The sequence below is a fragment of the Sciurus carolinensis genome, chromosome 6, assembly GCF_902686445.1.
Source record: "Sciurus carolinensis chromosome 6, mSciCar1.2, whole genome shotgun sequence".
NCBI lineage: Eukaryota > Metazoa > Chordata > Mammalia > Rodentia > Sciuridae > Sciurus > Sciurus carolinensis.
In genome coordinates this window covers 129,164,368-129,191,933 of record NC_062218.1, presented here as the reverse complement: position 1 = coordinate 129,191,933, position 27,566 = coordinate 129,164,368, and the positions used below count along the sequence as shown (strand labels likewise).

General features: G+C 49.5%; 1 non-coding gene and 1 pseudogene across 1 annotated transcript; one reads left to right on the top strand and one right to left on the bottom strand.

Moving 5' to 3' along the window:
• Positions 1–11,911: 11,911 nt before the first annotated feature.
• Positions 11,912–11,985, bottom strand: Trnag-ucc (transfer RNA glycine (anticodon UCC)). Its single transcript has one exon. It is a non-coding gene; the product is annotated as a tRNA-Gly (tRNA).
• A 14,800-nt stretch (positions 11,986–26,785) lies between these two features.
• Positions 26,786–27,180, top strand: LOC124987495 (40S ribosomal protein S12-like; annotated as a pseudogene).
• Positions 27,181–27,566: the final 386 nt, after the last annotated feature.

Here is a 27,566-nt window from a genome sequence, read left to right as displayed (position 1 = left end):
AAAGAGTCCCAAACATAGGGCTGTAAAGTTGGCCATAAAAACTGGAGAAGAAATGCTGGCACAGCTGGCTTATCAAAGTGCATCACGGACGCCCGCCAGGGCTCCCTACTTCAAGTTTATTTCTCCTCCTCTGCTTTCTCTCAGAAGGTGTCTCGTAAACAGCTAAGAGGGTCATTTATAAATGTCTTCTGCCTCTCCTTCCCAGCATAGGCGCTGCTGCTTTGCTCTTTTGCTTCCTCCAGGTACAGGGATGGTAAAGAGATGGTCCAGACACTCAGCAGGGTGACCTTTGTCTCCCTTCTCCTGGATGCCAGCAGGGATGAGAAGTGGAAACAGGGGGGTCCTGCACCCCCAGGTAGGGTTGAGGCTCCCAAAGGTGAGTGATGGTGATCTCCTTGACCCTGGTCCTGCCTGCATCCTCCCAACTCCCATGGTATTGATGCGGTGGGGGGAAGAGGTTGAGCTGGGGAGAGCATGCTTTGCCATGGGCTGGCCTTGGTAGTTAACCCATGTCACAGGGCATCAGAACTGAAGGGACTTCAGAGAGATTGCTTTGTTCAAGTCCCTCATTATTCCAGTGATGCCTCAGGGGCGGCAGGTTGCCCTTCCATGAAGTCTGAGAGTGAAGCAGAAGTGTAACCAGGAGCATAAATTGGGACCTTTTGCTTCCCTGCTGGGTGGAAGAAGCACACCCTTATAAATGTAACGACCACAATCCCTTCTGCTTGTGGAGCATGTTTCAGGATTCAAAAGGCTGTAATGGTTCCCGTTGTCTCTAATCTTTGTAATGACTCTTTGGGCAAAGTGAATTATTCCCATTTTGCAGATAAGGGGAAGGATACTCATAGGTGCTGGATGCCTGGGGTCATACAGCTTGTCAGGGGCCTCTGTTGACCACAAAACAGCTGTGTTCACTCTTTGCCCCTTCCATTCTTCACAGGATTTTCCTTATGAGTTTCATCTCATTCATTTTCAAAGAGGGTCATGGGACATAATCTAAACACAGCCCTCAAGACCCTAGTCCTCCCGCCTGAACCTCCCCACCTGTCAAGCCCAAGCTTCATAATCATGAGATAAAGCAGAGTGAGGTACTTCCCCTGGCCTCTGCCCCACTTCCTGGGGCGGGGGTTGTTTGGGTTCCTGCCAGGTGGGAGGCTTGTGGCTGCATAGGCAAACCCCTAAGAGGTGAGAGGCACTGGGGACTCTGGGCCATGGCTGAGAGGGTCCCAGATTTGGAAGGTGAATGACCGAGTGGTCAGAGTGCATGTGGGAGGGACCCTGGCTGCTGGAGCAGACCTCTGTGGCTCCCTGGCAGCAGCCCAGTGTTTGGCACTAACTGGTACACTCAGGAAATGCAAATGGCACAATTTAGCCCATTCCCCTGTGGCAGAGGCAAATGCACCTGTCTTGACCACAGAGTGACTTCCTCTTTGTTATATCACCTTTCGTTAAAAGGTATCTAAGTATTTTATCGTATCGATTTGGAGACACCCCTCCCCGGGTCTTGCAGAAGTGTTTCCACCCCTGCTGCTCCTCCCCGCAGCAGGTCTTGGGGACTTGGAAGTTTTTCCTTGTTTATCCACCTTTTCTTTCTTTCCTTTTCTTTCTTTCCCTCCCTCCCTCCCTCCCTCCCTTCTTCTTAGTTCTTTCTTTCTTTCTTTCTTTCTTTCTTCTTTCTTTCTTTCTTTCTTTCTTTCTTTCCTTCCTTCCTTCCTTCCTTCCTTCCTTCCTTCCTTCCTTCCTTCCTTCTTTCTTTCTTTCTTTCTTTCTTTCTTTCTTTCTTTCTTTCTTTCTTTCTTTCTTTCCCTTTCTTTCTTTCTTTCTTTCTTTCTTTCTTTCTTTCTTTCTTTCTTTCTTTCTTTCTTTCTTTCTTCTTTCTCTTTCTTTGACAGGGTCTTACTAAATTGCCTAGGCTGGCTTCAAACTTGTGATCCCCCTGCTTCGGGAGTGGCTGGAGTGACAGGTGAGCACTGCGGCACCCTGCTGGTCTTGCTGTGCACCTCTTTCACAGGTTGCAGGCTCAATCTGCATTTCTGCACTTCGTGAGTTATCACTTTCCAAAGGTGGTTCCTTCATGAGGCCTGATTTGATACATGAACAACTCTCCACAGATAGTTTCTCCTTGTTTCAGGAGGATGAGTTCTATCTTCATTCAAGAAAGAATAGGCACTGCATGGTCCGCTGACTTAGCTGGCTGGCACAGACAGCTGGCAGCAGAGCCATGGTTATCATTCTGGCCTCAGTGTCTCTTCTTGCCCCTTGTTTTTTGCTCTCTTGGGTCTAACTTGCTGAGTGGTTAGGGGATGTACTGGCTGCTGTGGCTGAGACCCTGGAGAGGCCATGCGGGGGAGGCCTTCCTGTCTGCCCGATGCCTGTAATTTATTTGAATTATCTCCACAGATGAGCCCTGATTTAGCAAACAGTCTAGAGTAAACCTCAGCTTGAAGACAAATACAATTGACACCGGGCTTGAGTGGTTCAAAGGTTATTGGCACAAAGCTGTCGCTTTGTTTAGCAGAGGGGCTATATTTATGATGGGCGATACAGCAGTGCCATCCATAACTAGCCGGCGAGCGAGGCTGACGTCGGGCCAGAGACAGCCTATTTACACTGAGCCAGGAGTTTAGTTTCTCTGCTGGGAAATGCAAAGGCAATTCAATTCTTGGCCAAGTTGGTTTATGGGATACTGGCTTAGGTCTGGTGTCATAATTTGGGTCATCAGGTAACCTTGCTAGGAATGGATAGCACCGCTGAAAGCGGTCATTTCCTGGGGGTGTGTGCAGCAAAGTGGGTGGGGGGAGAGCCAGGAGGGGTCCCTGGAGATGTTTGTAGGACCTGATCAATGTGTTTTACTTTGACCCTAACTTAAGACCCACATACCCTGAAGTGGAGGCAACTCTGAACCATTGGATCCTGGGACTTGCTTATTGCCTGTGTCTCCTGAATTCTGTGGCTAGTTTAAGGAAGAGGAACCATGGGTTCCATGCACTGAAGAGAGGCACACGGCTGCAGTGCTGGATGGGCAGGTTTTATAGACACTAAACTCCCCTGGAGAGAAATTGTCCCAGGAATGAACTGTAGCTGTGAGGAGCCATGATCAGAGTTGGCAGAGGTAGGTGGGTGACTACCAAAATCTGGCCTCTGGTTTGTCCTGGAGAGGAGCAGGCAGATAATCCGTATCGGAGGTTTTGCAATGTGTTTCTGTCATGACCCACTTATTGCACTGCCTGGAGTCCATCCTGAGGAAATCATTACAGATGTGGATGGAGATTCATGCACCTAGATGTTCACTGTAGTATTATTTATAATAGCACAAAAGAGAAAGCAACTTAAATGTTCAACAGTGGGGGATTTTTGTTGTATTAATTATGACACCAATAAAATGGAATACTGCATGTTGATTCAAATTGATGTATATGAAGAATGTTTAATGATTTGTCAAAATGATTCCAAGTATGGGGAAAGAACATTTTATAAACTGTAAAGTATCTTTTCTGTTGTGTAAAACAATCTACAAAGGAGGGAAACACCATAATGTAAGGGGACAATAGCTCAGGTGGTGGGATTGGGATGTTTTAATTCTCTCACTTCTTTGTGATGTGTATTTTATATACCTGTATTTGTATTTTTTTCTATAAAATATATTTTAATATTTTAAGATTCTCTTCAGAAAATACTGAAGAGGTACTACTTTTCATCCTCAGGAATAATTATTAAATAAATAAATAAAAATCCAACTTCTCCAGATCTGTTTCTCTGGGCATAAGAGGGGATGCTGGGCTGCTCTTATTTTGCCTGGGCTTGAGTTCTAGGCTAGGAAGAATGACCCCTGGGGCAGTGCTGGCAACCTGCTCATGATCACTGTGTCCTGGGTCTGATAGGTCACCTAATTTTAGTGCCTGCTGGGGCAGCTGCCTAAGTGTGGCCCAGCTGCTGGGCAGACAGTCAGGGTGGTATTGGCAGTGTGTCTGCCAGGCTGCTAAAGTCAGAGCACAGCTTGGGACCTGGCTGGGTGTCACAGAGCCACAAGAGGATTCTCAAGTGTCCATGATTCAGAACATCACACCCTGTGTCTGGCAAGAAATTTACTAGTCAGGATCCAGGACGGAGCTGAGGTGAAGGGGGACCTCTGGGGAGTGAGGGAGAAGAAAGGGCCATGGACAGGAAGTGCTGAAATTTCAGTGTGCTGGAATTTCTGAAGCTAGCCTGCCCGCAGAGTTTCCCAATTTATGGCTTGAACTTGTCTCTTACCCCAAACACATCTGTCAATTGGGGAGTTGCATGGAAACACGAACATTTCCCCAAAAGGTCTTAGCTGATGGCCTTTTCTGATAGCAGGCATCGGTGGGCACCCTGTCCTAAACCAGGATAACTGGAAGCTTGGGGTCTCAAGGGGTATGAACTTGAGAACATCTCTACTGGGAAGAAAATTCAAGGGCAAATGGAGAATAGGGCTCAGGTGGTGAGGGAGGACAGGGCCACCATGGCCTCCTATCATCTGCTTTGCTAGTCAGGCTATCTTTCTAAATGCAGCCCCCCCTCCAACTTGGCTCTGTCAGTCTCCTGAGTAGAGCATTCAAGACCTTTCCCAATGTGGCCTCAACTTACTTTCCTTCCATTTTGCTCATGTACTTCTTGCTCTAGCTAAACCACATCCTTTCCCTTCTTTATCCTTGTACACACTACAAGTGCTCAGCTGCTTTGGACTGGACTGTTCCGCTTCTAAAGTCTCCTTTAGTCACTATTTATGGAACATCTGCAATGAACTGGGCAAGACTTGCCTGGTAAACTCCTATTCAACCCTCAAAACCTGTGTGTCTTTTGATCTGACATGCCTTCATCAGCATGACCTCCCAGGTACTCTTTCTCCATTGATGATGTCTTGTGTCTTATACTCTGAGTGTCATATCTGCTTTCCCCATTGGGCCCTGGTAACTTTCCTCAGTGTTCCTGGCACAAGGCATAATTCTCTGTAAATAACTGTTGGGTGTCGTCATGCAGAGAAGAGCCATTAATGAATGCCGACAAAGCAAGTGGGAGGATCTAGACTCTGGAGTTGTAAGGACATGGGATAATGATGGCAAATAGTGTCAACTTACACTTACGAAGCACTACCATGAGCCAGGCACTGTCTTGAATGCTTTCCATGTATTAGCCATCAAGTCCTTCATAACCCAAGACGTAGGTACAGTTCCCTTTCCTTTTACAGATGAAGACACTGAGGCACAGGAATGGGACATCCCTTGTTCAGGCTCACACATCCAGAAAGCAGTTTAGCTGGGATTTGAACTTACGTGGCTCTAGCTTACACTCTGGTTCCTTCCTACCAGGCACTATGATGTTTGTCCCTGGGAGGGGCAGTCCTGGAGATAATGGCGGGGCAACCTGGTGTGGATGTATGGCTGGTGGAGGTGGTAGGACACCCTCAGCGGGTAGAGGGCTTTCTTAGACCCAATCTAGAGATGCATGTGGGTGTGTTTCTGTGTCTCTTTGCCCCATCCCCACTGTGTGTCATACAGTGGGTGGGGAGTCCTTCTTTGCTTCTCCTCCAGTGTGATACATTTCTTTACATACATTTATGAAGCACTATTACCTGCTAGTCCTGTGCTAGGCAAGGGGGATATGGAAGTCCCTGCCCCAGTGGAGCATGGTTGGGTGAACCAGTGTGGATCTCATGTCCAGGTCTGGCCTTGATCCCAGGGGCTGCCCACCTCTGCTTGCATTTATCTTGGGCCCTGGCATGAACTGAGGCATTTCCGAGGATTCCATGCCTTCCTTACCTTCCTTCTGTCCAGGGCTCTGATGTTTAGGGTCTGGACAAATGAACCAGGAGGTCAGACTTCTGACTTGGTGACACACTCAACATTCAGTCTTGGGAGAAGGTAACTGAATGCCATGGTGGAGTTTCAACCTGGAAGCAGTGATTCTCCAGTGAGTTAACAGCAGTAGTTGGAAGCTCTTTAGTGAGGGGTGGGACCAGCCTGGTTCTTGAGACCACCACTGAGTTTCTCTGCTCAGTTTTGCAGTCTCCCCTTCCCTCCTTGAGTCAGAGGAGAGATATCTTGATGAAGGAGCTGGGGTGATCCTGGGCTGGGTACTAGTTTGCTAGTTCTGCCATGGCAAATTACTATTAACTGGGTATTATTAATAATAGCAGAGATTGACTCACTCACAGTCCTGGAGATGGGAGGTCCCAAATCAGGTTGGTATCAGCAGTGTTAGTTTCTTTCTGGAAGCTCCAAGGGAGAATGTTCCATGTTTCTTTCCTAGCTTCTAGCTATGTCTGGGCAAACCTTTTCATTTCTTGGGTTGTAGACACATACTGACAGGCTGTCTTCATCTTTATGTTACATTCTCCATGTGTCTGTGTCCAAACTTCCCTTTTCTCATAAGGACACCAGTCATACACCCACTACTCCAGTATGATCTCATCTTAATGGGTTATATCTGCAATGACCTTACTTCCAAATAGGGTCATGTTCTGAGGTTTTAGGGGGTTAGGGCTTTAATGTGTCATTTTGGGGACACAATTCAAAATGTGACAGACTCCCTGAGGGGAATACTGTGGAGCTGCTTTTTGGAATTTCTGGACTTGTGACACTGGAGGGGCTCAGGAGAGCAGGCATTGGTCCTGAGCCTGCCCCAGCCCCAGGTGGTGGGGTTTCCCAGCACAGGCTTGGGATGAGTGAGATGGCTGAGGGGCTGGGGCAGCAGTGAGTCTCTGGGCTGCCTCTCCTTCGCCTTTCCTCTTAGAAATGCAAATGGCATCTGCAGAGGAATCCTTTTAAGGGATGAAAGCAGTTTTTAAAAAGACATTAATCTCCTCACTCATTTCCTTCTGATGGCTGGAGATGAGTGACAAGTCTCGTAATTGAAGATGGTGGGGCTGATAAATCGGCAGTAGCCTCGGGAGGGATGTCTTGGGCTGTGAATCATGGTGCGCTACACAGATCCCAGTGTCTCCCTGATGGTATCTCCCAGGCCCTCGGAGCCTGTTGCTGGCACATGAAGATGCACACGTGTGTGAAGATTTGAGATGAGAAGCTTGTTAGGATGCTGGATCATCTTCCGGACCCAGGGAAGTTTCCGAGGGAGCAGCTGCTGCAGAAGGCAGCAGGATTGAGTGCCTACTGTGTGCAGACACCCTGCCAGGGGCTGGGCTGATAGTGCCTAGGGCTTAATAGGTGTTTGATAAATGTCTGTTGAGTGGAAGCCTGAAAAGCTGAGGGGAAGAGCCCTGGATGCTTAGACCAAGCCACGCGTGAGCGCCCCACCCTGCAAAGTGTTCCTCATGCTCCTTCACTGCAGCGTTCCCTAGCATGCTCAGAGGGCTCTGGCAGCTCCAGCTCATGGAGATCCTCTGCTGGGGGGTGTGGTTGGTGTGTGTGGCTACTCTGGGGAGACTTGATCTTTCTGGAAAGGGTTTTTTACTCATATTTTTGGTGTTGAGGTAGAGCCCAGGGCTTCATGTATGCATAAGGCAAGTGCTCCACTACTGAGTTGCACCCCCCAGCAAGATTTGAGCTTTCTGATATAAACACACATTCCTCACACTTGTGGAGGTACATGTGGATCACCTACCCTCTATTAGACCTGTGGGCTGTGTAAGGACACGGGCAGCCCCGGTGGCCAGGCCTGGGGGTGTTGCTAGCACCTCGGACAGGTCCAGTCCTGAGTTGGGCTGACCTGAGAATGGAGGCTCCTGAGATCTCTCTGCACTCCACCTTTCCCCAGAACTCTTACAGTGCCAAGGGACCCCAGAAAGTGCAGCTCTTAGGTCCTATAGGCAGTGTGCCAAAAGGCTGGGGAGGTGGTTTGGGGCTGTGTGTGTGTATGTTGTGTGGGTAGGTAGAAGAGGTATTTTCTAATTTGTTCATTCATTGATCCATCTATTTATTCATTCAAAAGTGCCAGTCATAGCTGGGTGCAGTGACACTCACCTGTAATCCCAGCAGCTCAGGAGGCTGAGGCAGGAGGATCTCCAGTTCAAAGTCAGCCTCAACAACTTAGGGAGACCCTAAGCAACTTAGTGAGACCCTGTCTCTAAAGAAGATATAAAAAGTGGCTCAGTGGTTAAGCACCCTTGGGTTTAATTCCTGGCACAAAAATTAAAAAAAAAAAATAAAGTGCTAGTCATCATGTTTGTCTCTGGGATTCCAAGGTGGGAACAAAACTGATATGAGGAGCCAACAGCACACTGCAGACACAGAGGTACTGATACTTCCGGGGAAAGGGAAGTGTGATGCGTGGCTTGTATGATAACAGGACAGCTGGGATATTCTGGATCCTTTTTCACATGCCCTTAGACTAACTCTCAAGTCCCCAGTGACCCCAGGGGTCTGGGGAACACATAATGGGCGAGGGAGCTGAGATGATATAGGGATACACAGAGCATCCCCAACAGGGAACAGTGGCTTCTGATCCCCCAGGCTAGAGACCCATTTCTGAGAGGGGGGTGGGGCCTGAGCACCTGGGCGGCACGAGCACCCCAAGGTACACTCTGTTTCTGCCCCACCCCTACATGTTAGCAGGCAGGCTCCATTGACCTCCATGTGCTTCCTTCTCCAGGAGGACTCCCTGGGGTGGGCAGTGACCTCCTCTAGGAGTCCTCACTCAGGGACTTTGTAACATTGCTATGGGGTTGTTAAGGCTCTTCCAGTCCAGAGAACAAGCACTGAAGGAGAACCCTGGTCCAGGTGGCCTTCCCAGCAATGCCATGTTGAGCTATATTGCAGTCTGTGGCAAAGGAAAACTCAGTAAGACTGAGATTGTCTTTATTTAAAAATTTGGCATTAAATTACGGTATTATGGTTTGGATGTGAAATGCCCCGCAAAATCTCATGTGTTGAAGGTTTGATCCCCGAGGCATCAGTGTTCAGAGGAGGGGTTTTTGAAGGATGATTGGAGCAGAAGGGCTCTACTAATCCATTGATTTATTCATAATTTAATGGGCTATTGGGAGGTGGGGGAAGCTTAGGAGGTGGGGCATTCTTGGAAGAAGCAAGCCTTTGGGGGCATGCCCTGGAAGGCTGTATTTTGACCCTGGCCCCTTCTCTCTCTCTCTTTCTCTCTTGCTTCTTGGCTGCCATGAGGTGAGCAGCTTTGCTCTTGCCACACCCTGTTCACCATAATGCTCTGCCTCACCAAAACAAAAGAGCCAAGTGACCATGGACTGAAACCACTGAAGCCGTGAGCCAAAATAAACCTTTCCTCCTTTGAAAAAAATTATTTTTGGTCAGGCATTTTGTCACAGTGATGGAAAGCTGACTAACACACACAGATTTTGGCATTCATTTGATTTTTAAGAATACTTCATGGAAATATTGTTTCTCTTGATTCCTGAGGGGATTTTTTTGACTGCTTGACTTTTGTGTTTCACTTGCTTACCCTAGGCCTGGCCCTGATTCCCAGGATAGACCAGGGGATTCTCCCGGCCCAGGAACTGCTTCTAGCCTTTAGTCCTTTCTCTAGAGGAGGAAGGCCAGAATGAGTTGGGTGTGCAGGACAGAAGGGGCTAGTGACATGGCCATGGACTTTTCTGAGGATTTGGTACAGCCATCTGCAGTCATGAGTGTAAGCCCAGCTGAGGAGGCCCTGATGGCTGAGGCTTTCCCTTCACCTGCCCAGTTCAGCTCTGAGTATCTTCCTCTCCTCCTAGGGCTGGAGGCTCTGCTCTTGAGCTGCCAAGACTGAAGATGATATTCTACTAATGTCAGGGAGAGGCCAAGGTCCATGGGCCACTGGGACTGAGGATAGGAGAAGAAGCTCTTGGAAGTTGGAGTCCCCAGCAGCCAGCCCCAGCAGCTGGGTGTGCATCTGGGTTGCTGGGGAGCTGTGTCGTGGTGGCTGGCTGACTGTAAGCAGTGTTGGCAGCTCCTGGGCTCCTGGGCCTGATGCTCAGCATGCTGTCAGCACTCAGCAAATAATAAATAATAATAATATCTCCAGTGTGTTTGGGGAGCCTGAGGGGGAAGGGAACACGAAAAACATGTGTTTTGTCTCACTGCGGGTGCCGTGCTGGGAAGCTAAAGTCTGCTCAGCACCTCTATTGGGGCGGATTTGGGGGATCCAGACTCCCTCTCCAGCTGCAGGGGCAGGAGGAGAGTGAGCAAGGAGTGGGGTCTGTGCTGGAAACAGGGGCATGGAAGGACTTGTCTGGAGGGGCTCTCCGAATGACGCTTTGTAAAAAGATTGGGCTGTCCTCAGATGTCCTCTGGGATTTAGAGATGGTCAGATTTGGGTTTTAATCCTGGACCTGTCACTTTGGACAACTCACTGAACCCCTGAGCCGCCTGTTTTCTCACTTATAAAGTGGGAGGTTGCAGCCACTATTGGAGTGGGTGCAACTGGTTAGCCCTGCTGGCATCAGGGCTCAGTTGGCCCTGTCTCTGGATTTGGTGCTGTGGAAAACGACCATGAGGAGCAGAACTTCGTGGGTGGCCAGCACTAACACAGGGTCTGGGGAAGGGTTCCGCAGACTTTTGATCTGCTACTGGCTTCCCCAGTGCTACTGGCACCCATTACTGTTGACTGACTGCCAGACCCAGAAGCTTTCATGGAGCAGGGAATGGAGGTTGAGTGCTTGGTGTGGAAGTCCCCTGGGAACTTGGTGGCTTGAGTAAAGAATTGGTGGTTGCACATGGGGGCTTAGCCCTGACATCTTGAGGTGCAGCTCCTGTAGTTGTGGGACCAGGTGGGGAAGCAGAGTCAGGTTGAGATAGGTTGGGGAGGGCCTGGCACAGTTCCCCCCAAGCCCCACCTCTCCCTGACCTGCTGCCTTAAGAGGGTGCTGAGAAGGGTGAGGGGTCAGGAGCTCTTTGCTTTCTAGTCAGGCCTGGTTTCCTCCTGCTCAGCCCACGAATAGGCCTCTGAGGGCAGGCAGGACGCCTTTGATGGGGATCTTCCTGCCTGCCCTCAGGGGCCTTCCTGCACTCCTGGATTTGCCTTAGTGACTGCCCCTCTGGTTGAGCAAATCCCAGGGGAGAAATGTCCTGGTGGCCCCTCTTGATGAGGAAGCCTTGGGATGGTCCAGCTTCTGGGAGGTGAAACTTTTCCAGCTCCCTCCTTCCCAGGGCCTTGTACCTGACCCCAACTCCTGTCTCCACTTACTAGGAGCCTCCTGCCTGCCCTGAGGTATGGGATGCTCTGGGGTGGGCCAGGAGGTCTAGTCACCATTCCCTTTGGCCTGGCTCAGCCTGGTGCCACAGGGGACGGGCCACTTGTCAAATGTCCATTGTTTGGTTTTCTTCTCTCAGGCTTCACTTGTTCCAACACCCTGCAATGACACGGGTGTTAACCAAGCACCAGGGACTATAATTATCGGGGGTTGAGAGACAAGAATCTCCTGGTGCTGTAGCAGCTGCAGGCACAGGAGCTGCTGCCTGATCCGTCCCCAGAGAGGAGCTGCTCCAGTCTGCCTCATGTCTGAAGAGCTGCCGGCTTCAGGCCCTTCACTCTGGCATTTGCCTTGGCTGGAGCTGGGTGGCCCCTTCTGGTGGGGCAGAGACCTGGATGTTATTGGTGTGGAGTGTGGCTGGTGCTGCTTGCCAGGGCCAGAGAGGAAGGGCAGGCAGCCTGTGTGGTCTTGCCTACGTGCCGAGGCTGCCACACGGCTCTGCCTGCCCTGTGTGGGTGCCAAGGAGGGGTTCAGGGGTGGCCACAGCCAGTCAGGGGTCTTTGCTCAGCTCAAATGCAAGGTCTTGCACATAGGTTCCCTTGAGTCCTTGATGGAACAGACCAGATTAAACATTAAAGAATTTTGGCTACAAAGTTGGGAGTCAGTGGTCACATGGTATATCTTCAGATGCTTAACAAGTATCTAGGGTGGCCATCTCCAGATAAATGCCTGATTTTAAGTGTCTTGATGGATGAAGGGGCAGGGTGTTCTCTTTCTTTCTTTCTTTTTTTTTTTTTGCAGTACTGGGGATTGAACCCAGGGCCTTGTGCTTGGAAGGCAAGCACTCTACCAACTGAGCTATATCCCCAGCCCAGGGTGTTCTCTTTCCTGGGAGCATGTCCTCATTATGAGACACAGGCAGTTGGGAGCTGTGAGGAGCTGGTCCTTTGTCATGTGGTGGATGCTCTGGGATCTGGTGGTGGTCTGGGAAGGGACACTCACGTGTGGGCATGTGTGAAGAGGAGGCAGCAGAGGACTGGGCTCAGCTCTTGGCGGGAGGGTTTGGGCTCAGCTGCTGATCATCAGATGACCCTGAGTGGAGACGGTTGGTTTGTCAGGCACTGAGTCCCTGGTCATCTGGGTCCCTGGCAGGCAGAGGGAGAGTAGTTGCTGAAGACATGTAGAGAAAAAAATTCCTGCCCGGATAGGGGCTCAAGCTAGACCTATTTCCCTGGGCATAAGGTCTCCAGCCCTGAGGCTAGTCCTGGCACCTGTCCTCTGGGTAGGTCTCTTCCCCACTCTGTGCCTCTGTGTTCCTGCCTGGGATAGGCTCTTAGGTCCTGCTTCCCCTGGGATTTCGTCCTGTGGATGGCATCAAGGAGGCATGTGGGATGGGGTGCAGATGGGGACTCTGGGAAACTTTTGAGGGTATAGGATACAGGTCCAGGATGCAGGCACACTGAGTCAGGGTGCTACAGAGCCTGTGGGGTCAGTGTTTATGGATGGAGCATTTCCCCCTAAGACTTCCGGTTCCCCGGTGGGGCCTTATGGCCTTGGGAGCGTGCATGTCATGACTGTTGGAGCTGGTGCTGGCGCCTGGGAGCATGGCACCTTCTGAGGGTGCATCGCTGGTGGAGGTGGAGGCCCTCATGGAGGTCTTCTCTGGTCCAGCTCCTGTGAACTCTGGCACTGACCGAGCACACAGTAGGCTATTTCTTGGTCAGCATGTTCAGTAGTCTCTGCTGATGGTACAGACCAGGTTGCCGATGGATGAGCCTAATTTCTGGGAGTGAAGATGGACTTCCTGGAGGTCCCCTGGCCTTGTGGGCTTGCTCCGGGGCAAAGGGACAAGTCTGGGGAGGAAGGAGAAACTGGAGCTCACAGGGAGCATCAAAGGGCTGGTGCGAGGTTTATTGGGGCCTTTACTGCCCTAGTTTTCATTATTTACACCCTGTTGGTTCTAGGAGCTCCCGTTAAACGTGTAATAAATATAAAAATATTTTACAGGCCAGTGAAAATTCCACAGCAAAAATAACTCTATAAAGAGGGATTTCACCCTGCCCTGCCCGCTGCCGAATTCTGTGTGGCATTGCTCTAAGCCTGTTGGCTGGCAGCAGGACGATGAGGTGGCTGGCTCCCCACTTGTGGCGGGGGCACAGGTCCGTGCCTCAGCAGCCTCTTTTCCAGCCTGTGATTGGAGTTGCTCCTCCCAGGGCTGAGCTTGCCAGCTCGCCCAGGTGGCAGCAGGGAAGAATGGGCTGGAGTTGGGCCTGGGTCCCAGGCTGGGCTGTGGAGGTCTGGGGACCCAGGGAGGGAGGAAGGGAACAGGTTGGAGCTGTTTGGCACCTCCTGCCCTGGCTGGGCAGTTTGAAGTATGGCCAAGGTGGCAGGAAGGAAGGGTGGTGTTGAAAAGATATCACAGAGTGGTGATTTGAAGCAAGGGCTCTGGGGTCAGGCTGCCTAGGTTCTAGTGGCACCTCTGTCACTTTTCTGTGTGACCTTAGGCAGATGACTTGCCCTTTCTGTGCCTCAGACTCCTCCTTTGTAAAATCCTATCTCACATCATTCTTTTGAGGCTGCTCTAACTTAGGATGTCTACCTTGCTCCCACAGATGCCTCTTGGGACTCTGGATCCTTCTCTGACAGGCATTGGCTCCTTCTACTGGAGTCCCTTGGGTCACTGAATCGGCCATCATTTGGAGGGTGACAATTCTAGGGCTCTCACACCTGCTTGTTTTCATCCCTGCTCTCTGATTTCCCTATCTCTATCCACCTTGACTCTCAAAAGATCCCAAGTGGGCCTGGTGAGGATTAGAACAGATCTGTGGTGGGTGGGGGACATGACTGTGGCCTGGGGTGGGAGGGGGGGTGTTCTGCAGAATTCCAGGACACTGTAGCCACTTGCAGGAGACAGTTGCCCCAGCACAAGCCCTTGTGGTGGTGAGCAGGCTGAAGTGAGTGTTTGCCTGCCATGAACCAGGCCCTGTGCCAGGTGGTGCTGTTGTGATTCCCATTTTAGAGACGAGAACACTGAGGTCAGGGTAGTCCAGCAACTTTCCAGTGTGACATGACAGAGAAGCAGTGGGACTAGAAATGCAAATTAGGGTGGTCTGAGTGCAGAGTGGGCCCTCACCGCTGGCCACTTGCTGGCCTTCCGTGAGGTGGAGGCTGCTCTGTCCCTGGTAGCTCTGTCTCCCCTAGTGTGGCCAGACCTTCCACTATCCCTCCTTCCTTGATGCCCTTCCTCATCCTTGCCACCAAGGGACGCAAATTGGAAGGCCAGACACAAAGGGAATACAGGGAAATCCACAGAAGTGGTAAATTATTCCAAATTTTGGTGCTTAACTTTAGTCGTAGACTAGAGACATATATACTACAATCAGAGCCTATTAAGGAAAAGCCAACCCAGAGGGAAAGTTAAAGGCGTGTTCTGAGCAGGGCATTCTGTGGCATGGCCTCCTCTCTTCACTTGGAGTAGGGTTCCAAAGGGACCATTTCACGATGAGGAAAGGCTCGGGGAGTTTCTTTCATTGCCGAGGTCACGATGAGGGGAATGGTGGCTTGCTGTGATCACCTGTGTCTAGAGTTCACTTGGTGGCTCTGGAACTGCCTTGGTGCTCGGAGTGGTTCCCAGAGGGTTCCCCTTCCTGCTAGGGGCAGGGAGGCGTCCTCCAGCATGGCCAGGGGTGTGGACGGTGAAGTTTGGGGCAGTGAGAAGTGCTGGCTGTATGTCCCCAGCACGTCCCAGCTCCTTGGCTTGGTGTGTCCAATGCAGCCCTGGAGGGGGATGTGACTAGGGATGCCCACCAGGCCCTGACCGCTGTGATAGACAGGGGTCAGGGATAGTGGTGGACCTCGGCAGTCCTGGGGCTACTGAAGGGCTCAAGGCTGCCAGGTCGGTGGACTGGGGGAGGGCCCCCAGGGAGGGGCAGCCACAGAGCCTGGACTGCAGCTGTGGGGATGTGTCTAAGTTCACAGTCCAGGCTCTGTGGCTGCCCCTCCCTGAGGTGGGCGGTGGTGCAGCCTGCCAGGTGTGGACTGTGGGGAGGAGCAGGATGCGTGGCTGGCTTCACACCTTCCCGAGCTCCCAGCCTAACAGCTGCTTCATGGCAGGGCTGGGCAAGAAGACCCTGCCCTTGGTAGTCCCTTCTTTGATGCATCCAGCTTGCTTTTCTCTCCCCCTTCTGCTACCACATGCCTTTGGAACCATCTGCCTTGGTATGAAAACTTGTGCTTCTACTGCTGTGAGCAAACCAGGCTATGTCCTTGAAGGTTTGGATCCCTGACTTTCCCTGAGACACATGGACTAGGATTGGGGGGCATTACACATTGAGAGGGAGTAGCTCAAATGGAATACCCAGTCCTCAGCAACGATGGCCTTTTCCACCTCAGGACCAGCGTATCTCAGCTGAGGGACCGTGGGAGAGGTACTCTGTCACAGTGAGTTACAGCATAAACCTGGCTTCACTGATCAGCATGGATATACTGCCCATGTTGCCCATGACCCTCCCGAGATGGAGGGTTGAGGAGTGCAGGGGATGGGCTTAGGGTGACAGCCAGCCTCACTGGGTTGCTATTTCTACCTCACTCTCCTCAGGCTGCCAGGGGAGGGAAGTATTATTCCACAGCCATACTGGACCTTGGCAGGCTGGAAAGGACCTCAACTCTTTGGAGAGGGGACTTTCTGACTGGTTTCCCTGCCCCATGGAGATAGTGACTATTTTTTTCTGAAACAGTGAAATTCCCCACTGCTTCCTCCAGGACACGATATTGCACCTGCATTGTAGACGATGCTGGATCTGGCTACGCAACATGGAGGTTTCCAGGTCAAAGCTGGTAGCTTTCTCTGCCGAGGTGACATGGTCTTGCCTGTGGAGATGATGGCAGAGTGGGTGACCATCTTGGGTCCATGGCCACCATGCAGAGAAGGCCAGCTCTGGGCAGACCAGGTACCAGCCTGCATCTCTGTACCAGAGGTTGTCATTGCAAGGTGTTGCAAAAGTAGACGCAGGATTTGATGCAGACGGGGCTGCTGCATCCCTGCCCACCTGCTTTGTCTCTTGTGGGGCTTCTGGGCGTTGTTAGTAGCAGCCGATGGATTTGGAGGAGGCAGACTTGGCCTCAGTGGCCCTGGCAGGCAGTCTCTAATCTCTCCTTTGTGTCGTCACTGGCTGGGGTGAGAGTTCACAGGGGAAGAGAGTACCTGGCTATGTAATTAAGTCGCATACTTGGCACAGAGACCGGTTATAATGCACAGATCCCATTTGTTGGCTTTTCCAGGCCATTGTCCTCTGCCTGGGCCCATGGACTAATTACAAGGCTCAGGGTTCTGCGGTGGCTCAGGGGCCCCAGCTTGTCTTGCTGAGTGGTACCTGCTGCTGGGCTCTGTGCTGAGTGCTGGGAGGGGACCCTGTTCACCTGATATAACTTGGCTGGTCAGAGGGGCCCTTTGGGTGTTGCTCTGGGGGGAGGGACATGTGAGCACAGAGCAGTGTGGGGTCATCGTTGGGGGATGTCTGAATTCTCCCACTTGTTATCAGCTCAGACTGGACTCTGAAGCAACTGGTGAAGAGGAAAGCAAGAGGGACAGGGCTCCCACCAAGGTCGTCCACCACCTGGCAAGCATGGATCATGGTTCCTAGTTGTGTTGTGGAGTCCTTTCTGACACATCCAGCCATGCCTCTCTGTTGGGACTTTGTGGTTCCGGTCCCCTCCCCTTGAAGAGACTCTCTTAACCACATGATTGACAATGTCCAGGTCATGGGTGAGGAGCCCCCCAAGCCCAAGCTCTTGTCAGGGTGAGCTCCAGTAGTAAAGTATGGAGCCCCAGCTTCACAGATGGGTGGGATCTCTGTCTGCATTAGACACAGGACTCAGTTCTGTGAGTGTACACAGTGCACCAAGAACGGCTCTGCTGGGCCCCAGATTTGGTTTCAAATAGGTGTTTATCATTATAAGCGCCAGGCACTGTGGTGCACGCCTGCAATCCCAGCAGCTCAGGGGGCTGAGGCAGGAGGATTGCAAGTTTGAGGTCAGCCTCAGCAATTTAGAGAGGCCCTAAGCAACTTAGCGAGACCCTGTCTCAAAATAAAAGGCTGGGGATGTGGCTCAGTGGTTAAGTGACCCTGAGTTCAATCCCTGATACCAAAAAAAAAAAAAAAAAAAAAATCATAACCATTGAACTACTTTGCCTACTATTTATCTGGACTTAGATTTTACAATATCTTGCTCTAGTCTCTTTAAAAAGTATCCACAGGTTCAAAAATTCTCAGCTTCCATTCCATGGATGAATGGATAAAGAAAATGTGGTATATCTACACAATGGGATTTCATTCAGCCATGAAGAAAAATGAAATTATGACTTTTGCAAGAAAATGGATGAACTAGAGACCATCATGTTAAGTGAAATAAGTCAACCTCAGAAGGCTAAGGTCATATGTTTTCTCTCATATGTGGAAACTGGAGAGGTAGAAGGAAAATAAAGATGGGAAGGATCTCCTAAAAATAAAAGGGAGGTCAGTAGAGGAGAGGGACCAGAGGGAGGGGAGGGAAGGGGTAAATGCTGGGGAATTATATATATTGTGTGCACATACAAATACATAACAACACACGCCATCAATTGCACAACTCTAACACCCCCCCCCCAAAAAAAAATGTAGCAAAAGGAAAAAAGAGTTTCTGTAAAAAATTAAACAAAAAATATTTTTTCTCAGAGTCATTCCCAGTAAACAGGAAGTCTTCGGGGTTCTTCCCATTTGCCTGAGTGTGTCTTGAGTAGAGGGGTATAGGAGATGCTGCCTGGAGATGCCCCAAAACAGTTTATTTGTTGGTATTTCCCTTCCAGAAAAGAACTACAGTAAATAATAGCTAATAATACTGAAAGCCAGACTACGTGAGGCCCTCCTGGGCCTTTGAAGTACATTATTCCAATTCCCCCAAAATTTCTTGTGGTAGGGACTATTAGAAAGCCTATTTGTAGGTGAGGTGACTGAGGTACAGAGAGGGTAAGTGACATGACTCAGATTGCACAGCAGTGATGATCTCAGAAATGGTGATCTGAGACTTCCAGGATTGGGCAGTGAGCTGTCAGCTACCAGATACTCCTCCATCTCTGCAGGATCCTCACCTGGCCTATCTAGGCTACCCAGCACCACACAGGGAGTGGCTCAGGGTCACATTCTGGTCATATCTTCCAGGATGGGTGTTGGTGGCTTCTGAAGAAGGCCCAAGTGGATGCCTACCTTGACTTCTACCTTGCAATCCCACCAGGTCCAGCTTTCCTTCCTTGTCCCCTGACTGCCTACCCCTTGCAAAATCAGGTGCCCAAGAAAGCCTTTAGTATAGAAACTAACTTTTAAAAACATGAACCCAAACCTCAGGCCAACCAAAAGCAGTTAGGCCCCTGTGGTAGGTAGCAGGTGTCCTGTCTATGGAGTGCATGCCTGATGACACTGATGTCAGGTGTCAGTGGGTTATACGAGCTGTCAGCTGCACAGTGAGTTGTGTGTGTCTCAGAGAAGAACCCCAGACAGAGGGCACCCCCTGGGCACTGGGTCTCACATCTGTGAGTATCTTGCCTGAAGTAGGGAGCTCTTCCTGAGCTCTGGGGTCTGGGTGAGGACCCTGGGATCCCAAAAGGTCTTATTCAGGTCCTCTGTCCCTCAGGACCCAGCCCAGGGCTGTCTTGGGGCCTCCAGATGCTTCTTTTGGAGCATAACGATGAACAACCTGTAGACAGCCCCTGCTTTGGCCTATGACTGAGCTTTCAGTGGTGGGCTCCCTTTGGTGGACAGTCCTGCCGTCCCCCTTCCAGCCAGGGAGAGCTCCACCTCACATTCCCCTCACCACTCCGCCCTGATCCCTCTGGCCTCTGCACCTCTGCACTTGCTGTTCCCTCTGCCGGGATTGCTTCCCCAACTCGGCCCCTCGGCCCTGCTTGCCTTTCACCCACCTGGTCTTCAGCTCTCAACTGGGATGTCCCCCCTTTGGGGGCTGTCTCTGACCCCTCTACTGAAGTCTGGCAAGGGGCACCTCCCCTGGGCTCTCAAGGAACGAATGATCACACTATGTAAAACAAGCAAGCAGGCAGTGACAAGGATAGTCTGTCGTCACCATCCTACCCCAGCTTGTTCTATGATGATGATAACGAATGACAATAATGAAAACAAGCACTCAGTCAACACAGGCTTGTACCAGGCACTACTCTCAGCATGAGTGTTCGCTCACTTACTTTCTTCTCACCTCAGCCTGTGAGGCAGCTATTCTTTTTTTGCAGTGCTGGGAGCTGAACCCAGGGCTTTGTGCATGCTAGGCAAGCACTCTATCACCGGCCTACCTCCCCAGCCCCAGTTACTCTTCTTTGGGCCATCTGCACGTAGCAGCGGGCGTAAAGGGTCTGGCTTGCCCCTGGCTATCCAGCTAGCAAGGGGTGAAGCTGGGATCTAAACCCAGGCAGCCTGCCGTTGGGCTGCTCTTAATGGGTGGCATCTGGAAGTGTGTAGTCATTTGACAAAACACTTTTTTCTCCCTCTTTAGACAATGGCTAAAGCTAAAGGGCGAGGGACTTGGTGAGGGTCATGACTGGCGTGAACAGTGGGTGGGGGGATGCACCACATTGGATGGCAGCTCCTTGAGGACAGGGACTCAGCCACTTTGTCCCCCATTTTCTTATGTGCCACCTGCCTTTAGCTTGGAGGCTGGGGCATAGAAGGTGCTCATCTCCACGAATGACATTCTGTGTGTTTTCTACCACCTGTGACACCCATACCCAAACCCAACACTGGCATGTGGCCTTGTACACCAGGGGTTCCTGTTGGGGTTGACGACTGTGGAGGTGGCCTTAGCAGACTGTCAAGGGCAGCAGTGTGAGGCAGAGGGAGGACCCCAACCCCATGCACCTATGCTCCTGTTACAGCCTGGTGGGGGCTGCAGGGAGGAGGTTGCTAATTCTATCTCCCTCACAGCAGCCCTGAGTTCACCCAGGTCTGAGAGCAAGCCGTCTGGGAACATCTGTGAGATTCAGGGGCCGACACTTCTGTGCAGCCCCCAGAGGGAAAGGAGGTGCCTGTCGCAGAAGTGAAGGCTTTGTTTTCTCTGCAGTGGAGAGTGACTCCTCATAGGCCTGGAGGCCCCTCCCATCTGTCCGTGGTGAGCAAACAAGAGCTCTGTAGGTGGTAGCGCAGTGATGTGGCCTTTTGTTGGGCACACCTGCCTCAAACATCTCCCAGGCTGGGAGTGACTGTCAGTCCCTCCTCTCTGCATAGCAGCACGAAGTCTTTCCGAACATTCTCGTTTGGGCTCTGACAGCTGTGTCAGCTGCTGGTCTCGCTCAGAAGCAAAAGGCAAGTTGAAAATAAGGTTTAAACCTGTTGCTTGCTGCCTTCCTGCCTGGCAGGGTCCTGCTGCCCCGGCCCCAGCTGCATGTCTGCCCTCTGCTTGCCTTAATGCCAACATCCAAGGTCCAGCTCACCATAGGTTTCTGGACAGCAGAATAGCACCTCGTGTTGCACACTCTGCCTCCAGGTTCAGAGCCCTTTTTAAGTGGGATTTGAATACTTACTGGACTAAGTCAGTGATAACAAAATGCTCCATAAGGGACACTGGCTACAGAGAGTTTGGATTTTCTTATCGTTTGTGCAGCAAGCCAGAGCATGGGCAGATTGAATGAAGCTTGCTCTCATCCATCCTTGAGCCCAGGATTGAGAAATTCACAATGATGCTGGTCAATAGAACTATTTTCAATAATTCTCTTTCATGCTAATAAATCACAACACCTTCTGAAAACTCAAGTCTTGCTCACCTTAGGCTTGTTATTAAAATAATAATCAGAGGTATCGCCTCTTTGTAAACTAGCAGCACAATGGCTATTAAGTGGAGAAGGGAACTGTAATTTATTTTAAGATTCAGGGATTTTGTATTTGCAAATAGGCAGCAATTATGAAACGAATACTATAATTATAACCACTCTGGACAGATGAATGAGGTGGTAACTAGCTGAGATGTGTTTTCTGGTTAGAAAACACATTATCCCCAGTTCTGAGCACGCTCGGCTAGACCTCCTGTCCCTGGGTTCTTGGAAGCTGAACCAGAGAAAGATTAAAAGATGAAAGGGCAGAGCACTTGCTTAGCTTGTATGAGGCCCTTCTCCAATCTCCTGCTCTGGGGTAGGGGGGAGTGGTGCAGGGGAAGGAGACTGGAGAAGCTACACCTCCACCTGATGAGCCAGGGCAGGGCAGGAGGAGCAGAAGGCTCCCTTCTCTCAGTGAGCAGCAGTGTTCCCTCAGAAGGCAGGCAGGTGAGGAACTCAGGCTAGATTACAGTCAGACTGAGCAAGGGACAGTTGTTACTCTGCCCTCTTCTTTTCTGTCCTCTTGTCCATACCTGTCAGAAAGGCATCTCTTCCTCCATCTTGGTAGAACTGGCTGAATTCCGTCCTTGGATTCTGCAGAGCTGTCCCTCATTTGGAATCTCCCTTGGTTTCTGCTAGGTCAGATCCACCCCTGTGGTTCATCCCCAGGAGAGCCTGGTGCTTCTTCTTTGTTCCCTTTTGGGAATACACTGTGGATTCCACAAGTAGATCCTACAAAACAAGTTCTCTTTATCTGGTGATCTTGTTTTTCTAAGAAAGAGTTTTAATGCTGGGTATGACTTTCTTGAGGGCATCCACAGAAAATCTCAGAACTTACTAGATGTGTCAAGGTCTCCCTAGATTCAGGGTAGGCGATCTGATGTTCAGAGTTTTCTGCAGCTCGATGGCAAGACATTCAGATAAGTCACTGGCTGCCATCTGACTTGTCTGGGGCAACTCAGGGACAGAAACCAGGACCCAATGTTATGATTCATTGGTCTCTTTTCTCAGTGTAGAACCAACCTCAGGATCATGTGACTGTTTCAATATATATATTCACTGGAATCAAAGTTTAACTATATAATTAAAAATAAGACTCTGAACAAAAGTGTGACATGAAAGAAAGTTGCCACCCAGATTAATAAATAAATCTGACTGGGTGTGGTGGCACATGCCTAAGTCCCCAGTGACTCAGGAGGCTGAGGCAAGAGGATAGCAAGTTTGAGGCCAGCCTCACAATTTAGCGAGGCCCTAAGTTATTTAGTGAGATCCTGTCTCAAAATAAAAAATAAAAAGGGCTGGGAATGTAGCTCGTTGATAGAGCACCCCTGGGTTTAATCCCCAGAACCAAAAACAAACAAACAAACAAAAACAAATAAAAAACAAAAAAAGTCAGCACAAGTCAAATTCCTCAGTAGGATGTGAACTCCTTGCAGCAGAGGTCCTCAGCTCTGTTTTGTTCATTGCTGCTTCTCCAGCCCCTGGGACAGTATTTGGCTCAGAGAGATGCTCAAAAAGGATGAATGAATCTTTTCAGGAATAATTTGATTTGTTTTAAATCTTCCCTGTTGGAATAAAAAGTGTATCCTGAATGTTCATTAGTGATTGAAGGCCAAGGTCTCCTGGAATACTCTTCGCTTTTTGGTGAGAAAGCATCTGTGCTCACCAAAGAGACCTACCCAGTTCTGTGACCCTGGGACTTGCAAAAGCAATACTGCTAATTTTTAAGGGTGCTGGATTAGTGAGAACCATGCTGTGAACCTTTGTTTAACACTTCCCAGTCCCTTTGAGCAGTTTTAACATTGTAGGTTAATGTCAACATTAACTGGAGTTTCTACCTTAGTCGATATCTAAGTGTGTCTGTGTTTGTTTATGTACACAAACAACAAAGATCAGTATGTGCTGATAATTTAAAGCATAAACTTTAAGAGTCTCATAATGGCATGCATTGCATTGTTTGCCCATCTGAGATCATGTTAAATATGTAACCAAGTGCATGTAACTCATTTGCAGGAGTTTGCCTGTTTTCTGTTGATGTGTAAAGTTCAGGCATTGGATGGGAGGCAGCATAAATCACACTCCAGAATGGGACAGGCTGTGGTACTGCCACTTGAACACTTCTTCGTTCATGGAAATTGCTCTTGATGCTTCTAATGGGTATGTTTGCATTTTCTTTTCTCTTCTTTTTTTGGGGGGAGTGCAGTGTTAGGAATTGAACCCAGAGCATCGTGTATGCTATGCATGCACTCTACCACTAAGCTACAGCTCTAGCCCCTACATTTTCTTTTTTCAGTGGGCTTCTAGAGAATAATTAACCATTTGGGGTTAAATAACTGACATGGCCTTCATTGGGGCAGACTGGGTGTCCTGTGGGTGTGGTTGGCCCTGGTGTAGACGTGGGAATCTCTATAGACTTTGAATCACACTCCTTACCCTCACACTTAGATGTTGACATGGGGATTTTAGAGTCTTACCACCCCATGAGCGCTGGGAGCAGACTAAGGTCCCCAAGCCTTTTCCCCATCACCATTCTTTCTCTGGGCCTGCATGAGTGCTCCCTGTGAGAATATTCCAAGACCCAGGACTGTCTTCTCTTTCAGGCAGATGTGTAATCAGAGGGGTTGTTTCTGAACCTCCCACCTCTGCCTGGGCTAAAGATGAAAATAAACACACACACACACATCCCCTTAGTCACCTGGCCCTCTTCCCCTCTCTGCCACCCCTGCGTGCCCAGTGTTTCATCGTCACTCATACAGCTATTGTGGGCCTGATAAATGGGAAAGAAGCATCCAGAGGCCACAAGGCCTGGTGGTGACAGAAGCTACCTGTCGAATACACCATGTGGGTTCCGCTTGAGGTGAGTCATCGCCAGCCTGGGAAATGCACTGGTGATGATGGATGGTCAGGGTGCTCGGATGTGTCCCTGACACTATTTGCACAAACAGGGAACTCAAACGAATGGGGTTTTTCACAAGCTTACATAAGTCAGTTGGCAATGCACAGTGGCCCAGCTGTGTGGCATGACAGGACAGAGCTTTGCGTTCCTGCTCAGGAACAGGTGACTTTCAGAACCAGTTTGCCTGTGTCAGGACTTGAAATGGTTTGCTCTGCCCTTCTGTTGTCACAACCCCCCTTACTCTTTGCCTTTCTCTTTGTGAAAACTTTCTTTGCAGAGGGATTCTCATAACTGGGACAGTAGGGCTACTGTTGCTTCCAGCAGCCGCCCAAGGGGTTTGCTTTTCTTTGGGACTCTGACTTCCTTGAAAGATGTGGCAGGGAGGGAGCGGCAGGTGTGTGTGGTTGGGTACTCTGAGAGCTGGCGGGGGATGGGGATGGTGCAGGGCCAGGAAAGGGGGGTGGCTGGAAACGCCCCTCAGCACATTCCTGGGCCATCTCCAGGTGTCTGTTCTGGCTCTGTGAGAATTGGCTATGGAACGGACAGTGAATGACCTTGCATCCACTCATTGACTCCTTCCATCATCCCTGCTGCTGGGAAGGTAGGGCAGGGGTTATCATCAGGTGTAAAGATAGGAGTCAAAGAGGGGCCCCTAGCCTGGCCATTACCTTTGTCCTCCCAGAAGCTCAAGTGGCAGGCACACAGGAAATTCTGAGGTGAGGAGTCTGTGTTTTGAGACCACATCCAGGTGTGGGCCTCACCCCACTGTCAAAGCCAGGGCACCCGTCATGTATCCTTTGGGGCTGTGGACATGCTGGCAGTGAGCCAGATCTGATTACATTCCATGACTGATTGATTGATCCTTTTGATCACTTCTGAGATTATGGAGACCGTTGGTTTTACACAGAGGTAAGCATCTCACTTGGGATTTTTCCTGATGCAAGAAAATACTTTGCCTGTGAAATAAAATGGGGTCATGCTATGTAACATTTTTGTAATTTGAATTTTCCCTCTTATTTTTTTGTGAATGCCTGCGACTGTCATTAAATCTTCCTACACAGCATCATCCCTAGGCTGGGGATCTTCCTATTATTGGAATCTTTGTCCTTTGAGGATGGATATATAGGTTGCTTTTAGCTTTTTTGCTTTTCTCAACATGAGCATCCCTGTTTTAGTCAGCTATTTTGCTGCTGTGACTAAAAGGACCCAGCCAACACAACTGTAATGGAGGAAGGATTTATTTGAAGGCTCACGGTTTCAGAGTCCATAGAAGGCTGGCTCCATTCCTCGGGATTTGAGGTGAGGCAGAACATCGTGGCAGAAGAGGGAAGTAGTTGGAATTATCAGGAAGGAGAGAGAGAGAGAGAAAGAGAGCGGGGAGAGAGAGAGAGAGAGAGAGAGAGAGAGAGAGAGAGAGAGAGAGAGAGAGAGAGAGAGAGAGATGGAGAGGGAGAGAGGGGGAGGGGGAGGGGGAGAGGGGGAGAGGGGGAGGGAGAGACTCCACTCTCCAGATACAAATATATACCCCAAAGGTACGCCCCAGTTCCCACCTCCTCCAGCCACACCCTACCACTTCAATTAATCACATCAGGGATCAATTAGCTGATTGGATTAACACTCTTCCAACCCAATCATTTCTCCTCTGAACCTTTCCGCATTGTCTCACATGTGAGCTTTTGGGGGACACCTCATACCTGTGCCATAATAATCCCCATAGCCAAATCTCTGCTCATGTTTATTATTTAACAAAAATTTATTGAATGTGAGGCATGTTGTCCTTCATTTTCCTTGGAATAGATTGCTACGAGTGGATTTGCTGGGCTAAATTGTGTTTGTGTGTGTGTGTTATAGTTCTGGGGGTTGAATCCAGGGCTAGGCAAACACTCTAACATTGAGATACAGCCTATCAGTTGTATAGTTTTGTGTGTGTGTGGTCCTATGGTAGGGGCACTCTATCACTAAGTTACATCCCCAGATCTTTTTTTTTGACAGTCTCTCTAAGTTGCTAAGGTTAGTCTTGAACTTGTGATCCTCCTGTCTCAGACTTCGAGTTGCTGGGATCACAGGTGTGTGCCACTGCTCCAGGCTTGTTTTTTAAAGTCACCACATTCAGGGTGAAAAGTTCCAACAGCACAGAAGGTAATATAATGAGAACTCAGACTCTCCTAACCTCTGCTCTCTAAAGCAATCAATTTCTGAACTACACTTCCAGAAGCTCTGTGTGTGTGTGTGTGTGTATACCTTTCTTATATAAATTGATTCATAGCCTTCATAACAATATGAACCGCAATTTTCCTACTTAACGTATCCTAGGCAACTTTCCACATCAGTATGATGGCTTCGTATCATAACTGTACCAGTTTCTTTTCAACTCTTCTTTTAAAAAAATTACAAATCAATTTTTAAAATACTTCAGTGAGCATCCTTATGTCTTGGTGAAGATGTACAAGTGTAACTGAAAAAATGCTGGAGGTGGAATTGTTGAGCTGGAGAGTGAGGGCCCTTTGCCATTTTTATCTACTGCTAAATCAATGTGCATGTTTTAAATTGTCACATGTATTTATTGGCTGATTATTTTACAGAAAAGCTGTGTCTGTTTATAACTTTACCAACACAGTAGCAGGTTTTGAGAGTGTCCATTTCCTAGTATTATTCAATAACATCATGGATTATAAATTTAGAAATATGCTCTTTCCCTGCCGCTGCTGAGTCGTGCAGAGGCAGAGACTGGTTTGCTCAAGACTCAGCTTCAGACATGGAGCAGTGCTACACACCTATAATCCCAGTGGCTTGGGAGGCTGAGGCAGCAGGATCACGAGTTTGAAGTCAGCCTCAGCAACAGCAAGGTGCTAAGCAACTCAGTGAGACCCTGTTACCACAAAACAAACTAACAAACAAAAAATCAGCTTCACTTGTAACCTACCACATGGTTGAGGAAGGCATTGCTGCTTTATTGCTGGATGTAAATACTGCTTTATAAGAGGGACCAAAGACCACCCTTATCTATGATGACCTTGCCGTGGAATTTGCGAAGCTGCCAAAGCCTTAGACAAGTGCCCTTCCCCACATTGTGTGCTGGCATCCCACTGTAATGAGCCTACGTATGTTAAATTGGTGGAGGCCTTTTATGTTGAGCATCAAATCAACCTAATTCAGGTCAATGACAACAAGACACTAGGAGATTGGGTAGGCCTCTATAAAATTGATCGAGAGATCAAACCCAGAAAAGTGGTTTGTTGCTGTTGTGTAGTGATTAAGGACTATGACAAAGAATCTCAGGCCAAGGATGTCATCGAAGAGTACTTCAAATGCAAGAAATGAGCAAATAAATTTTTGGTTCACATTCCTCAAAAAAAATAAATTTAGAAATGTTTATTTATTATGTTAAAAAAATATTTGGTGTTTACACATCCATTTGTATTTGGCCTGCTGTTAGCAGGAAGTCCTCCCCACAGTTGACATGATGCTTCCAGCAAACAGATGTGATGTGCTCTGTCCCCAGCTTTCTGACCAGCTTTGTCTCCGTAGGGAGGTTGCTTTGTGAAATCCAAGGAAGTGTCCCCATTTCCAAATGTGCACCTGTGGTTTGCCTAATTTTGGAATGCCAGTCGAGGACAAGCCCTCCGACTTTCTGCTAAGGGACCCTCTGGTGTCATATTTTTTCCCTCAGGGTCCTCATCCTTTGGCTCTGTCTGCTCCTTCACTCC